This window comes from Gnatocerus cornutus, unplaced genomic scaffold (assembly GCF_029298725.1).
Source record: "Gnatocerus cornutus isolate USDA-ARS CGAHR unplaced genomic scaffold, icGnaCorn1.1 ctg00000022.1, whole genome shotgun sequence".
In the NCBI taxonomy this organism is placed as follows: Eukaryota; Metazoa; Arthropoda; class Insecta; order Coleoptera; family Tenebrionidae; genus Gnatocerus; species Gnatocerus cornutus.
The window spans coordinates 106,416-124,615 of NW_028275374.1; positions in this window are offsets into that span (position 1 = coordinate 106,416).

Below are 18,200 nucleotides of genomic sequence, written 5' to 3' on the forward strand. Positions count from 1 at the left end.
GATTTTCGTTGTTTTCTATCTTGAATTCGCCAAGAAGAGCACGAAATCTACAAAATCATGACTTTTTACCAAGATTCAACGGCTGAATTGCGAGAAAACAGCTGAATTCTGCACGAAATCATCAAAATTCTTAGAGAAAACCGCATATTTCGATGCAAAACGACGATTTCTCGCCGATTCTCGTGGTTTTCTGGCTTGAATTCGCAAAGAAGAGCACGAAATCTACAAAATCATGACTTTTTACCAAGATTCAACGGCTGAATTGCAAGAAAACAGCAGAATTCTGCACGAAATCATCAAAATTCTTACAGAAAACCGCATATTTCGATGCAAAACAATTATTTCTCGCCGATTTTCGTTGTTTTCTGGCTTGAATTCGCAAAGAAGAGCACAAAATCTACAAAATCATGACTTTTTACCAAGATTCAACGGCTGAATTGCAAGAAAACAGCAGAATTCTGCACGAAATCATCAAAATTCTTAGAGAAAACTGCATATTTCGATGCAAAACAACGATTTCTCGCCGATTTTCGTTGTTTTCTATCTTGAATTCGCCAAGAAGAGCACGAAATCTATAAAATCATGACTTTTTACCTAGATTCAACGGCTGAATTGCAAGAAAACAGCAGAATTCTGCACGAAATCATCAAAATTCTTACAAAAAACCGCATATTTCGATGCAAAACGACGATTTCTCGCCGATTTTCGTTGTTTTCTGGCTTGAATTCGCAAAGAAGAGCACGAAATCTACAAAATCATGACTTTTTACCAAGATTCAACGGCTGAATTGCAAGAAAACAGCAGAATTCTGCACGAAATCATCAAAATTCTTACAGAAAACCGCATATTTCGATGCAAAACGACGATTTCTCGGCGATTTTCGTTGTTTCTTGGCATGAATTTGCAAAGAAGAGCACGAAATCTACAAAAGCATGACTTTTTACCAAGATTCAACTGCTGAATTGCAAGAAAACAGCAGAATTCTGCACGAAATCATCAAAATTCTTAGAGAAAACCGCATATTTCGATGCAAAACGACGATTTCTCGCTGATTTTCGTTGTTTTCTGTCTTGAATTCGCAAAGAAGAGCACGAAATCTACAAAATGATGACTTTTTACCAAGATTCAACGGCTGAATTGCAAGAAAACAGCAGAATTCTGCACGAAATCATCAAAATTCTTACAGAAAACCGCATATTTCGATGCAAAACGACGATTTCTCGCCGATTTTCGTTGTTTTCTGGCTTGAATTCGCAAAGAAGAGCACGAAATCTACAAAATCATGACTTTTTACCAAGATTCAACGGCTGAATTGCAAGAAAACAGCAGAATTCTGCACGAAATCATCAAAATTCTTACAGAAAACCGCATATTTCGATGCAAAACGACGTATTCTCGCCGATTTTCGTTGTTTTCTGGCTTGAATTCGCAAAGAAGAGCACGAAATCTACAAAATCATGACTTTTTACCAAGATTCAACGGCTGAATTGCAAGAAAACAGCAGAACTCTGCACGAAATCATCAAAATTTTTAGAGAAAACTGCATATTTCGATGCAAAACAACGATTTCTCGCCGATTTTCGTTGTTTTCTGGCTTGAATTCGCAAAGAGGAGCCCGAAATCTACAAAATCATGACTTTTTACCTAGATTCAACAGCTAAATTGCAAGAAAACAGAAGAATTCTGCACGAAATCGTCAAAATTTTTAGAGAAAACCGCATATTTCGATGCAAAACGACGATTTCTCGCCGATTTTCGTTGTTTTCTGGCTTGAATTCGCAAAGAAGAGCACGAAATCTACAAAATTATCACTTTTTACCAAGATTCAACGGCTGAATTGCAAGAAAACAGCAGAATTCTGCACGAAATCATCAAAATTCTTAGAGAAAACCGCATATTTCGATGCAAAACGACGATTTCTCGCCGATTTTCGTGGTTTTCTGGCTTGAATTCGCAAAGAGGAGCACGAAATCTACAAAATCATGACTTTTTACCAAGATTCAACGGCTGAATTGCAAGAAAACAGCAGAATTCTGCACGAAATCATCAAAATTCTTAGAGAAAACTGCATATTTCGATGCAAAACAACGATTTCTCTCCGATTTTCGTTGTTTTCTATCTTGAATTCGCCAAGAAGAGCACGAAATCTACAAAATCATGACTTTTTACCTAGATTCAACAGCTGAATTGCAAGAAAACAGCAGAATTCTGCACGAAATCATCAAAATTCTTACAGAAAACCGCATATTTCGATGCAAAACGACGATTTCTCGCCGATTTTCGTTGTTTTCTCGCTTGAATTCGCAAAGAAGAGCACGAAATCTACAAAATCATGACTTTTTACCAAGATTCAACAGCTGAATTGCAAGAAAACAGCAGAATTCTGCACGAAATCATCAAAATTCTTACAGAAAACCGCATATTTCGATGCAAAACGACGATTTCTCGCCGATTTTCGTTGTTTTCTGGCATGAATTTGCAAAGAAGAGCACGAAATCTACAAAATCATGACTTTTTACCAAGCTTCAACGGCTGAATTGCAAGAAAACAGCAGAATTCTGCACGAAATCATCAAAATTCTTAGAGAAAACCGCATATTTCGATGCAAAACGACGATTTCTCGCTGATTTTCGTTGTTTTCTATCTTGAATTCGCAAAGAAGAGCACGAAATCTACAAAATCATGACTTTTTACCAAGATTCAACGGCTGAATTGCAAGAAAACAGCAGAATTCTGCACGAAATTATCAAAATTCTTACAGAAAACCGCATATTTCGATGCAAAACGACGTTTTCTCGCCGATTTTCGTTATTTTCTGGCTTGAATTCGCAAAGAAGAGCACGAAATCTACAAAATCTTGACTTTTTACCAAGATTCAACGGCTGAATTGCAAGAAAACAGCAGAATTCTGCACGAAATCATCAAAATTCTTACAGAAAACCGCATATTTCGATGCAAAACGACGATTTCTCGCCGATTTTCGTTGATTTCTGGCTTGAATTCGCAAAAAAGAGCACGAAATCTACAAAATCATGACTTTTTACCAAGATTCAACGGTTGAATTGCAAGAAAACAGCAGAATTCTGCACGAAATTATCAAAATTCTTACAGAAAACCGCATATTTCGATGCAAAACGACGATTTCTCGCCGATTTTCGTTGTTTTCTGGCTTGAATTCGCAAAGAAGAGCACGAAATCTACAAGATCATCACTTTTTACCAAGATTCAACGGCTGAATTGCAAGAAAACAGCAGAATTCTGCACGAAATCATCAAAATTCTTACAGAAAACCGCATATTTCGATGCAAAACGACGATCTCTCGCCGATTTTCGTTGTTTTCTGGCTTGAATTCGCAAAGAAGAGCACGAAATCTACAAAATCATGACTTTTTACCAAGATTCAACAGCTGAATTGCAAGAAAACAGCAGAATTCTGCACGAAATTATCAAAATTCTTACAGAAAACCGCATATTTCGATGCAAAACGACGATTTCTCGCCGATTTTCGTTGTTTTCTGGCATGAATTTGCAAAGAAGAGCACGAAATCTACAAAATCATCACTTTTTACCAAGATTCAACGGCTGAATTGCAAGAAAACAGCAGAATTCTGCACGAAATCATCAAAATTCTTAGAGAAAACTGCATATTTCGATGGAAAACAACGATTTCTCGCCGATTTTCGTTGTTTTCTATCTTGAATTCGCCAAGAAGAGCACGAAATCTACAAAATCATGACTTTTTACCAAGATTCAACGGCTGAATTGCAAGAAAACAGCAGAATTCTGCACGAAATCATCAAAATTCTTACAGAAAACCGCATATTTCGATGCAAAACGATGATTTCACGCCGATTTTCGTTGTTTTCTGGCATGAATTCGCAAAGAAGAGCACGAAATCTACAAAATCATGACTTTTTACCAAGATTCAACGGCTGAATTGCAAGAAAACAGCAGAATTCTGCACGAAATCATCAAAATTCTTACAGAAAACCGCATATTTCGATGCAAAACGACGATTTCTCGCCGATTTTCGTTGTTTTCTGGCTTGAATTCGCAAAGAAGAGCACGAAATCTACAAAATCATGACTTTTTACCAAGATTCAACAGCTGAATTGCAAGAAAACAGCAGAATTCTGCACGAAATTATCAAAATTCTTACAGAAAACCGCATATTTCGATGCAAAACGACGATTTCTCGCCGATTTTCGTTGTTTTCTGGCATGAATTTGCAAAGAAGAGCACGAAATCTACAAAATCATCACTTTTTACCAAGATTCAACGGCTGAATTGCAAGAAAACAGCAGAATTCTGCACGAAATCATCAAAATTCTTACAGGAAACCGCATATTTCGATGCAAAACGACGATTTCTCGCCGATTTTCGTTGTTTTCTGGCTTGAATTCGCAAAGAAGAGCACGAAATCTACAAAATCATGACTTTTTACCAAGATTCAACAACTGAATTGCAAGAAAACAGCAGAATTCTGCACGAAATCATCAAAATTCTTAGAGAAAACTGCATATTTCGATGGAAAACGATGATTTCACGCCGATTTTCGTTGTTTTCTGGCATGAATTTGCAAAGAAGAGCACGAAATCTACAAAATCATGACTTTTTACCAAGATTCAACGGCTGAATTGCAAGAAAACAGCAGAATTCTGCACGAAATCATCAAAATTCTTACAGAAAACCGCATATTTCGATGCAAAACGATGATTTCACGCCGATTTTCGTTGTTTTCTGACATGAATTCGCAAAGAAGAGCACGAAATCTACAAAATCATCACTTTTTACCAAGATTCAACGGCTGAATTGCAAGAAAACAGCAGAATTCTGCACGAAATCATCAAAATTCTTACAGGAAACCGCATATTTCGATGCAAAACGACGATTTCTCGCCGATTTTCGTTGTTTTCTGGCTTGAATTCGCAAAGAAGAGCACGAAATCTACAAAATCATGACTTTTTACCAAGATTCAACGGCTGAATAGCAAGAAAACAGCAGAATTCTGCACGAAATCATCAAAATTCTTAGAGAAAACCGCATATTTCGATGCAAAACGACGATTTCTCGCCGATTTTCGTTGTTTTCTGGCTTGAATTCGCAAAGAAGAGCACGAAATCTACAAAATCATCACTTTTTACCAAGATTCAACGGCTGAATTGCAAGAAAACAGCAGAATTCTGCACGAAATCATCAAAATTCTTAGAGAAAACCGCATATTTCGATGCAAAACGACGATTTCTCGCTGATTTTCGTTTTTCTGGCTTGAATTCGCAAAGAAGAGCACGAAATCTACAAAATCATGACTTTTTACCAAGATTCAACAGCTGAATTGCAAGAAAACAGCAGAATTCTGCACGAAATTATCAAAATTCTTACAGAAAACCGCATATTTCGATGCAAAACGACGATTTCTCGCCGATTTTCGTTGTTTTCTGGCATGAATTTGCAAAGAAGAGCACGAAATCTACAAAATCATCACTTTTTACCAAGATTCAACGGCTGAATTGCAAGAAAACAGCAGAATTCTGCACGAAATCATCAAAATTCTTACAGGAAACCGCATATTTCGATGCAAAACGACGATTTCTCGCCGATTTTCGTTGTTTTCTGGCTTGAATTCGCAAAGAAGAGCACGAAATCTACAAAATCATGACTTTTTACCAAGATTCAACGGCTGAATTGCAAGAAAACAGCAGAATTCTGCACGAAATCATCAAAATTCTTAGAGAAAACTGCATATTTCGATGGAAAACGATGATTTCACGCCGATTTTCGTTGTTTTCTGGCATGAATTCGCAAAGAAGAGCACGAAATCTACAAAATCATGAATTTTTACCAAGATTCAACGGCTGAATTGCAAGAAAACAGCAGAATTCTGCACGAAATCATCAAAATTCTTACAGAAAACCGCATATTTCGATGCAAAACGATGATTTTACGCCGATTTTCGTTGTTTTCTGGCATGAATTCGCAAAGAAGAGCACGAAATCTACAAAATCATGACTTTTTACCAAGATTCAACGGCTGAATAGCAAGAAAACAGCAGAATTCTGCACGAAATCATCAAAATTCTTAGAGAAAACCGCATATTTCGATGCAAAACGACGATTTCTCGCCGATTTTTGTTGTTTTCTGGCTTGAATTCGCAAAGAAGAGCACGAAATCTACAAAATCATCACTTTTTACCAAGATTCAACGGCTGAATTGCAAGAAAACAGCAGAATTCTGCACGAAATCATCAAAATTCTTAGAGAAAACCGCATATTTCGATGCAAAACGACGATTTCTCGCTGATTTTCGTTGTTTTCTATCTTGAATTCGCAAAGAAGAGCACGGAATCTACAAAATCATGACTTTTTACCAAGATTCAACGGCTGAATTGCAAGAAAACAGCAGAATTTTGCACGAAGTCATCAAAATTCTTACAGGAAACCGCATATTTCGATGCAAAACGACGATTTCTCGCCGATTTTCGTTGTTTTCTGGCTTGAATTCGCAAAGAAGAGCACGAAATCTACAAAATCATGACTTTTTACCAAGATTCAACGGCTGAATTGCAAGAAAACAGCAGAATTCTGCACGAAATCATCAAAATTTTTACAGAAAACCGCATATTTCGATGCAAAACGACGATTTCTCGCCGATTTTCGTTGTTTTCTAGCTTGAATTCGCAAAGAAGAGCACGAAATCTACAAAATCATGACTTTTTACCAAGATTCAACGGCTGAATTGCAAGAAAACAGCAGAATTCTGCACGAAATCATCAAAATTCTTACAGAAAACCGCATATTTCGATGCAAAACGATGATTTCTCGCCGATTTTCGTTGTTTTCTGGCATGAATTCGCAAAGAAGAGCACGAAATCTACAAAATCATGACTTTTTACCAAGATTCAACGGCTGAATTGCAAGAAAACAGCAGAATTCTGCACGAAATCATCAAAATTTTTAGAGAAAACCGCATATTTCGATGCAAAACGACGATTTTTTGCTGATTTTCGTTGTTTTCTATCTTGAATTCGCAAAGAAGAGCACGAAATCTACAAAATCATGACTTTTTACCAAGATTCCACGGCTGAATTGCAAGAAAACAGCAGAATTCTGCACGAAATCGTCAAAATTCTTAGAGAAAACCGCTTATTTCGATGCAAAACGACGATTTCTCGCCGATTTTCGTTGTTTTCTGGCTTGAATTCGCAAAGAAGAGCACGAAATCTACAAAATCATCACTTTTTACCAAGATTCAACGGCTGAATTGCAAGAAAACAGCAGAATTCTGCACGAAATCATCAAAATTCTTAGAGAAAACCGCATATTTCGATGCAAAACGACGATTTCTCGCCGATTTTCGTTGTTTTCTGGCTTGAATTCGCAAAGAAGAGCACGAAATCTACAAAATCATCACTTTTTACCAAGATTCAACGGCTGAATTGCAAGAAAACAGCAGAATTCTGCACGAAATCATCAAAATTCTTAGAGAAAACCGCATATTTCGATGCAAAACGACGATTTCTCGCCGATTTTCGTTGTTTTCTGGCTTGAATTCGCAAAGAAGAGCACGAAATCTACAAAATCATCACTTTTTACCAAGATTCAACGGCTGAATTGCAAGAAAACAGCAGAATTCTGCACGAAATCATCAAAATTCTTAGAGAAAACCGCATATTTCGATGCAAAACGACGATTTCTAGCTGATTTTCGTTGTTTTCTATCTTGAATTCGCAAAGAAGAGCACGGAATCTACAAAATCATGACTTTTTACCAAGATTCAACGGCTGAATTGCAAGAAAACAGCAGAATTCTGCACGAAATCATCAAAATTCTTACAGAAAACCGCATATTTCGATGCAAAACGACGATTTCTCGCCGATTTTCGATGTTTTCTGGCTTGAATTCGCAAAGAAGAGCACGAAATCTACAAAATCATGACTTTTTACCAAGATTCAACGGCTGAATTGCAAGAAAACAGCAGAATTCTGCACGAAATCATCAAAATTCTTACAGAAAACCGCATATTTCGATGCAAAACGACGATTTCTCGCCGATTTTCGTTGTTTTCTGGCTTGAATTCGCAAAGAAGAAAAGGAATCTACAAAATCATCACTTTTTACCAAGATTCAACGGCTGAATTGCAAGAAAACAGCAAAATTCTGCACGAAATCATCAAAATTCTTAGAGAAAACCGCATATTTCGATGCAAAACGACGATTTCTCGCTGATTTTCGTTGTTTTCTATCTTGAATTCGCAAAGAAGAGCACGAAATCTACAAAATCATGACTTTTTACCAAGATTCAACGGCTGAATTGCAAGAAAACAGCAGAATTCTGCACGAAATCGTCAAAATTCTTAGAGAAAACCGCATATTTCGATGCAAAACGACGATTTCTCGCCGATATTCGTTGTTTTCTGGCTTGAGTTCGCAAAGAAGAAAAGGAATCTACAAAATCATCACTTTTTACCAAGATTCAACGGCTGAATTGCAAGAAAACAGCAGAATTCTGCACGAAATCATCAAAATTCTTAGAGAAAACCGCATTTTTCGATGCAAAATGATTATTTCTCGCCGATTTTCGTTGTTTTCTGGCTTGAATTCGCAAAGAAGAGCACGAAATCTACAAAATCATGACTTTTTACCAAAATTCAACGGCTGAATTCCAAGAAAACAGCAGAATTCTGCACGAAATCATCAAAATTCTTACAGAAAACCGCATATTTCGATGCAAAACGACGTTTTCTCGCCGATTTTCGTTATTTTCTGGCTTGAATTCGCAAAGAAGAGCACGAAATCTACAAAAACATGACTTTTTACCAAGATTCAACGGCTGAATTGCAAGAAAACAGCAGAATTCTGCACGAAATCATTAAAATTCTTACAGAAAACCGCATATTTCGATGCAAAACGACGTTTTCTCGCCGATTTTCGTTATTTTCTGGCTTGAATTCGCAAAGAAGAGCACGAAATCTACAAAATCATGACTTTTTACCAAGATTCAACGGCTGAATTGCAAGAAAACAGCAGAATTCTGCACGAAATCATTAAAATTCTTACAGAAAACCGCATATTTCGATGCAAAACGACGATTTTTCGCCGATTTTCGTTGTTTTCTGGCTTGAATTCGCAAAGAAGAGCACGAAATCAACAAAATCATGACTTTTTACCAAGATTCAACGGCTGAATTGCAAGAAAACAGCAGAATTCTGCACGAAATCATCAAAATTCTTACAGAAAACCGCATATTTCGATGCAAAACGACGATTTCTCGCCGATTTTCGTTGTTTTCTGGCTTGAATTTGCAAAGAAGAGCACGAAATCTACAAGATCATCACTTTTTACCAAGATTCAACGGCTGAATTGCAAGAAAACAGCAGAATTCTGCACGAAATCATCAAAATTCGTAGAGAAAACCGCATATATCGATGCAAAACGACGATTTCTCGCCGATTTTCGTTGTTTTCTGGCTTGAATTCGCAAAGAAGAGCACGAAATCTACAAAATCATCACTTTTTACCAAGATTCAACGGCTGAATTGCAAGAAAACAGCAGAATTCTGCACGAAATCATCAAAATTCTTAGAGAAAACCGCATATTTCGATGGAAAACGACGATTTCTCGCTGATTTTCGTTGTTTTCTATCTTGAATTCGCAAAGAAGAGCACGGAATCAACAAAATCATGACTTTTTACCAAGATTCAACGGCTGAATTGCAAGAAAACAGCAGAATTCTGCACGAAATCATCAAAATTCTTACAGAAAACCGCATATTTCGATGCAAGACGACGATTTCTCGCCGATTTTCGTTGTTTTCTGGCTTGAATTTGCGAAGAAGAGCACGAAATCTACAAAATCATGACTTTTTACCAAGATTCAACGGCTGAATTGCAAGAAAACAGCAGAATTCTGCACGAAATCATCAAAATTCTTACAGAAAACCGCATTTTTCGATGCAAAACGACGATATCTCGCCGATTTTCGTTGTTTTCTGGCATGAATTCGCAAAGAAGAGCACGAAATCTACAAAATCATGACTTTTTACCAAGATTCAACGGCTGAATTGCAAGAAAACAGCAGAATTTTGCACGAAATCGTCAAAATTCTTAGAGAAAACCGCATATTTCGATGCAAAACGACGATTTCTCGCCGATTTTCGTTGTTTTTTGGCATGAATTCGCAAAGAAGAGCACGAAATCTACAAAATCATGACTTTTTACCAAGATTCAACGGCTGAATTGCAAGAAAACAGCAGAATTCTGCACGAAATCGTCAAAATTCTTAGAGAAAACCGCATATTTCGATGCAAAACGACGATTTCTCGCCGATTTTCGTTGTTTTCTGGCTTGAATTCGCAAAGAAGAGCACGAAATCTACAAAATCATGACTTTTTACCCAGATTCAACGGCTGAATTGCAAGAAAACAGCAGAATTCTGCACGAAATCATCAAAATTCTTACAGAAAACCGCATATTTCGATGCAAAACGACGATTTCTCGCCGATTTTCGTTGTTTTCTGGCTTGAATTCGCAAAGAAGAGCACGAAATCTACAAAATCATGACTTTTTACCAAGATTCAACAGCTGAATTGCAAGAAAACAGCAGAATTCTGCACGAAATCATCAAAATTCTTAGAGAAAACTGCATATTTCGATGCAAAACAACGATTTCTCGCCGATTTTCGTTGTTTTCTATCTTGAATTTGCCAAGAAGAGCACGAAATCTACAAAATCATGACTTTTTACCAAGATTCAACAGCTGAATTGCAAGAAAACAGCAGAATTCTGCACGAAATCATCAAAATTCTTACAGAAAACCGCATCTTTCAATGCAAAACGACGATTTCTCGCCGATTTTCGTTGTTTTCTGGCATGAATTTGCAAAGAAGAGCACGAAATCTACAAAATCATGACTTTTTACCAAGATTCAACGGCTGAATTGCAAGAAAACAGCAGAATTCTGCACGAAATCATCAAAATTCTTACAGAAAACCGCATATTTCGATGCAAAACGACGATTTCTCGCCGATTTTCGTTGTTTTCTGGCTTGAATTCGCAAAGAAGAGCACGAAATCTACAAAATCATGACTTTTTACCAAGATTCAACGGCTGAATTGCAAGAAAACAGCAGAATTCTGCACGAAATCATTAAAATTCTTACAGAAAACCGCATATTTCGATGCAAAACGACGTTTTCTCGCCGATTTTCGTTATTTTCTGGCTTGAATTCGCAAAGAAGAGCACGAAATCTACAAAATCATGACTTTTTACCAAGATTCAACGGCTGAATTGCAAGAAAACAGCAGAATTCTGCACGAAATCATTAAAATTCTTACAGAAAACCGCATATTTCGATGCAAAACGACGATTTTTCGCCGATTTTCGTTGTTTTCTGGCTTGAATTCGCAAAGAAGAGCACGAAATCAACAAAATCATGACTTTTTACCAAGATTCAACGGCTGAATTGTAAGAAAACAGCAGAATTCTGCACGAAATCATCAAAATTCTTACAGAAAACCGCATATTTCGATGCAAAACGACGATTTCTCGCCGATTTTCGTTGTTTTCTGGCTTGAATTCGCAAAGAAGAGCACGAAATCTACAAGATCATCACTTTTTACCAAGATTCAACGGCTGAATTGCAAGAAAACAGCAGAATTCTGCACGAAATCATCAAAATTCGTAGAGAAAACCGCATATTTCGATGCAAAACGACGATTTCTCGCCGATTTTCGTTGTTTTCTGGCTTGAATTCGCAAAGAAGAGCACGAAATCTACAAAATCATCACTTTTTACCAAGATTCAACGGCTGAATTGCAAGAAAACAGCAGAATTCTGCACGAAATCATCAAAATTCTTAGAGAAAACCGCATATTTCGATGGAAAACGACGATTTCTCGCTGATTTTCGTTGTTTTCTATCTTGAATTCGCAAAGAAGAGCACGGAATCAACAAAATCATGACTTTTTACCAAGATTCAACGGCTGAATTGCAAGAAAACAGCAGAATTCTGCACGAAATCATCAAAATTCTTACAGAAAACCGCATATTTCGATGCAAAACGACGATTTCTCGCCGATTTTCGTTGTTTTCTGGCTTGAATTTGCGAAGAAGAGCACGAAATCTACAAAATCATGACTTTTTACCAAGATTCAACGGCTGAATTGCAAGAAAACAGCAGAATTCTGCACGAAATCATCAAAATTCTTACAGAAAACCGCATTTTTCGATGCTAAACGACGATATCTCGCCGATTTTCGTTGTTTTCTGGCATGAATTCGCAAAGAAGAGCACGAAATCTACAAAATCATGACTTTTTACCAAGATTCAACGGCTGAATTGCAAGAAAACAGCAGAATTCTGCACGAAATCGTCAAAATTCTTAGAGAAAACCGCATATTTCGATGCAAAACGACGATTTCTCGCCGATTTTCGTTGTTTTCTGGCTTGAATTCGCAAAGAAGAGCACGAAATCTACAAAATCATGACTTTTTACCAAGATTCAACGGCTGAATTGCAAGAAAACAGCAGAATTCTGCACGAAATCATCAAAATTCTTACAGAAAACCGCATATTTCGATGCAAAACGACGATTTCTCGCCGATTTTCGTTGTTTTCTGGCATGAATTTGCAAAGAAGAGAACGAAATCTACAAAATCATCACTTTTTACCAAGATTCAACGGCTGAATTGCAAGAAAACAGCAGAATTCTGCACGAAATCATCAAAATTCTTAGAGAAAACCGCATATTTCGATGCAAATCGACGATTTCTCGCTGATTTTCGTTGTTTTCTATCTTCAATTCGCAAAGAAGAGCACGAAATCTACAAAATCATGACTTTTTACCAAGATTCAACGGCTGAATTGCAAGAAAACAGCAGAATTCTGCACGAAATCGTCAAAATTCTTAGAGAAAACCGCATATTTCGATGCAAAACGACGATTTCTCGCCGATTTTCGTTGTTTTCTGGCTTGAATTCGCAAAGAAGAGCACGAAATCTACAAGATCATCACTTTTTACCAAGATTCAACGGCTGAATTGCAAGAAAACAGCAGAATTTTGCACGAAATCATCAAAATTCTTAGAGAAAACCGCATATTTCGATGCAAAACGACGATTTCTCGCCGATTTTCGTTGTTTTTTGGCTTGAATTCGCAAAGAAGAGCACGAAATCTACAAAATCATCACTTTTTACCAAGATTCAACGGCTGAATTGCAAGAAAACAGCAGAATTCTGCACGAAATCATCAAAATTCTTAGAGAAAACCGCATATTTCGATGGAAAACGACGATTTCTCGCTGATTTTCGTTGTTTTCTATCTTGAATTCGCAAAGAAGAGCACGGAATCTACAAGATCATGACTTTTTACCAAGATTCAACGGCTGAATTGCAAGAAAACAGCAGAATTCTGCACGAAATCATCAAAATTCTTACAGAAAACCGCATATTTCGATGCAAAACGACGATTTCTCGCCGATTTTCGTTGTTTTCTGGCTTGAATTTGCAAAGAAGAGCACGAAATCTACAAAATCATGACTTTTTACCAAGATTCAACGGCTGAATTGCAAGAAAACAGCAGAATTCTGCACGAAATTATCAAAATTCTTACAGAAAACCGCATTTTTCGATGCAAAACGACGATTTCTCGCCGATTTTCGTTGTTTTTTGGCATGAATTCGCAAAGAAGAGCACGAAATCTACAAAATCATGACTTTTTACCAAGATTCAACGGCTGAATTGCAAGAAAACAGCAGAATTCTGCACGAAATCGTCAAAATTCTTAGAGAAAACCGCATATTTCGATGCAAAACGACGATTTCTCGCCGATTTTCGTTGTTTTCTGGCTTGAATTCGCAAAGAAGAGCACGAAATCTACAAAATCATGACTTTTTACCCAGATTCAACGGCTGAATTGCAAGAAAACAGCAGAATTCTGCACGAAATCATCAAAATTCTTACAGAAAACCGCATATTTCGATGCAAAACGACGATTTCTCGCCGATTTTCGTTGTTTTCTGGCTTGAATTCGCAAAGAAGAGCACGAAATCTACAAAATCATGACTTTTTACCAAGATTCAACGGCTGAATTGCAAGAAAACAGCAGAATTCTGCACGAAATCATCAAAATTCTTAGAGAAAACTGCATATTTCGATGCAAAACAACGATTTCTCGCCGATTTTCGTTGTTTTCTATCTTGAATTCGCCAAGAAGAGCACGAAATCTACAAAATCATGACTTTTTACCAAGATTCAACGGCTGAATTGCAAGAAAACGGCAGAATTCTGCACGAAATCATCAAAATTCTTACAGAAAACCGCATTTTTCGATGCAAAACGACGATTTCTCGCCGATTTTCGTTGTTTTCTGGCTTGAATTCGCAAAGAAGAGCACGAAATCTACAAAATCATGACTTTTTACCAAGATTCAACGGCTGAATCGCAAGAAAACAGCAGAATTCTGCACGAAATCATCAAAATTCTTACAGAAAACCGCATTTTTCGATGCAAAACGTCGATTTCTCGCCGATTTTCGTTGATTTCTGGCTTGAATTCGCAAAGAAGAGCACGAAATCTACAAAATCATGACTTTTTACCAAGATTCAACGGCTGAATTGCAAGAAAACAGCAGAATTCTGCACGAAATCATCAAAATTCTTACAGAAAACCGCATATTTCGATGCAAAACAACGATTTCTCGCCGATTTTCGTTGTTTTTTGGCTTGAATTCGCAAAGAAGAGCACGAAATCTACAAAATCATCACTTTTTACCAAGATTCTACGGCTGAATTGCAAGAAAACAGCAGAATTCTGCACGAAATCATCAAAATTCTTACAGAAAACCGCATATTTCGATGCAAAACGACGATTTCTCGCCGATTTTCGTTGTTTTCTGGCTTGAATTCGCAAAGAAGAGCACGAAATCTACAAAATCATGACTTTTTACCAAGATTCAACGGCTGAATTGCAAGAAAACAGCAGAATTCTGCACGAAATCGTCAAAATTCTTAGAGAAAACCGCATATTTCGATGCAAAACGACGATTTCTCGACGATTTTCGTTGTTTTCTGGCTTGAATTCGCAAAGAAGAGCACGAAATCTACAAAATCATCACTTTTTACCAAGATTCTACGGCTGAATTGCAAGAAAACAGCAGAATTCTGCACGAAATCATCAAAATTCTTACAGAAAACCGCATATTTCGATGCAAAACGACGATTTCTCGCCGATTTTCGTTGTTTTCTGGCTTGAATTCGCAAAGAAGAGCACGAAATCTACAAAATCATGACTTTTTACCAAGATTCTACGGCTGAATTGCAAGAAAACAGCAGACTTCTGCACGAAATCATCAAAATTCTTACAGAAAACTGCATATTTCGATGCAAAACGACGATTTCTCGCCGATTTTCGTTGTTTTCTGGCTTGAATTCGCAAAGAAGAGCACGAAATCTACAAAATCATGACTTTTTACCAAGATTCAACGGCTGAATCGCAAGAAAACAGCAGAATTTTGCACGAAATCATCAAAATTCTTACAGAAAACCCCATTTTTCGATGCAAAACGTCGATTTCTCGCCGATTTTCGTTGTTTTCTGGCTTGAATTCGCCAAGAAGAGCACGAAATCTACAAAATCATGACTTTTTACCAAGATTCAACGGCTGAATTGCAAGAAAACAGCAGAATTCTGCACGAAATCATCAAAATTCTTAGAGAAAACCGCATATTTCGATGCAAAACGATGTTTTCTCGCTGATTTTCGTTGTTTTCTATCTTGAATTCGCAAAGAAGAGCACGAAATCTACAAAATCATCACTTTTTACCAAGATTCTACGGCTGAATTGCAAGAAAACAGCAGAATTCTGCACGAAATCATCAAAATTCTTACAGAAAACCGCATATTTTGATGCAAAACGACGATTTCTCGCCGATTTTCGTTGTTTTCTGGCTTGAATTCGCAAAGAAGAGCACGAAATCTACAAAATCATGACTTTTTACCAAGATTCAACGGCTGAATCGCAAGAAAACAGCAGAATTTTGCACGAAATCATCAAAATTCTTACAGAAAACCGCATTTTTCGATGCAAAACGTCGATTTCTCGCCGATTTTCGTTGTTTTCTGGCTTGAATTCGCCAAGAAGAGCACGAAATCTACAAAATCATGACTTTTTACCAAGATTCAACGGCTGAATTGCAAGAAAACAGCAGAATTCTGCACGAAATCATCAAAATTCTTACAGAAAACCGCATATTTCGATGCAAAACAACGATTTCTCGCCGATTTTCGTTGTTTTCTGGCTTGAATTCGCAAAGAAGAGCACGAAATCTACAAAATCATCACTTTTTACCAAGATTCTACGGCTGAATTGCAAGAAAACAGCAGAATTCTGCACGAAATCATCAAAATTCTTACAGAAAACCGCATATTTCGATGCAAAACGACGATTTCTCGCCGATTTTCGTTGTTTTCTGGCTTGAATTCGCAAAGAAGAGCACGAAATCTACAAAATCATGACTTTTTACCAAGATTCAACGGCTGAATTGCAAGAAAACAGCAGAATTCTGCACGAAATCATCAAAATTCTCAGAGAAAACTGCATATTTCGATGCAAAACAACGATTTCTCGCCGATTTTCGTTGTTTTCTGGCTTGAATTCGCAAAGAAGAGCACGAAATCTACAAAATCATCACTTTTTACCAAGATTCTACGGCTGAATTGCAAGAAAACAGCAGAATTCTGCACGAAATCATCAAAATTCTTACAGAAAACCGCATATTTCGATGCAAAACGACGATTTCTCGCCGATTTTCGTTGTTTTCTGGCTTGAATTCGCAAAGAAGAGCACGAAATCTACAAAATCATGACTTTTTACCAAGATTCTACGGCTGAATTGCAAGAAAACAGCAGACTTCTGCACGAAATCATCAAAATTCTTACAGAAAACTGCATATTTCGATGCAAAACGACGATTTCTCGCCGATTTTCGTTGTTTTCTGGCTTGAATTCGCAAAGAAGAGCACGAAATCTACAAAATCATGACTTTTTACCAAGATTCAACGGCTGAATTGCAAGAAAACAGCAGAATTCTGCACGAAATCATCAAAATTCTCAGAGAAAACTGCATATTTCGATGCAAAACAACGATTTCTCGCCGATTTTCGTTGTTTTCTATCTTGAATTCACCAAGAAGAGCACGAAATCTACAAAATCATGACTTTTTACCAAGATTCAACAGCTGAATTGCAAGAAAACAGCAGAATTCTGCACGAAATCGTCAAAATTCTTAGAGAAATCCGCATATTTCGATGCAAAACGACGATTTCTCGCCGATTTTCGTTGTTTTCTGGCTTGAATTCGCAAAGAAAAGCACGAAATCTACAAAATCATCACTTTTTACCAAGATTCAACGGCTGAATTGCAAGAAAACAGCAGAATTTTGCACGAAATCATCAAAATTCTTAGAGAAAACCGCATATTTCGATGCAAAACGACGATTTCTCGCCGATTTTCGTGGTTTTCTGGCTTGAATTCGCAAAGAAGAGCACGAAATCTACAAAATCATGACTTTTTACCAAGATTTAACGGCTGAATTGCAAGAAAACAGCAGAATTCTGCACAAAATCGTCAAAATTCTTACAGAAAACCGCATATTTCGATGCAAAACGACGATTTCTCGCCGATTTTCGTTGTTTTCTGGCTTGAATTCGCAAAGAAGAGCACGAAATCTACAAAATCATGACTTTTTACCAAGATTCAACGGCTGAATTGCAAGAAAACAGCAGAATTCTGCACGAAATCATCAAAATTCTTAGAGAAAACTGCATATTTCGATGCAAAACAACGATTTCTCGCCGATTTTCGTTGTTTTCTATCTTGAATTCGCCAAAAAGAGCACGAAATCTACAAAATCATGACTTTTTACCAAGATTCAACGGCTGAATTGCAAGAAAACAGCAGAATTCTGCACGAAATCGTCAAAATTTTTAGAGAAAACCGCATATTTCGATGCAAAACGACGATTTCTCGACGATTTTCGTTGTTTTCTGGCTTGAATTCGCAAAGAAGAGCACAAAATCTACAAAATCATGATTTTTTACCAAGATTCAACGGCTGAATTGCAAGAAAACAGCAGAATTCTGCAATAAATCATCAAAATTCTTACAGAAAACCGCATATTTCGATGCAAAACGACGATTTCTCGCCGATT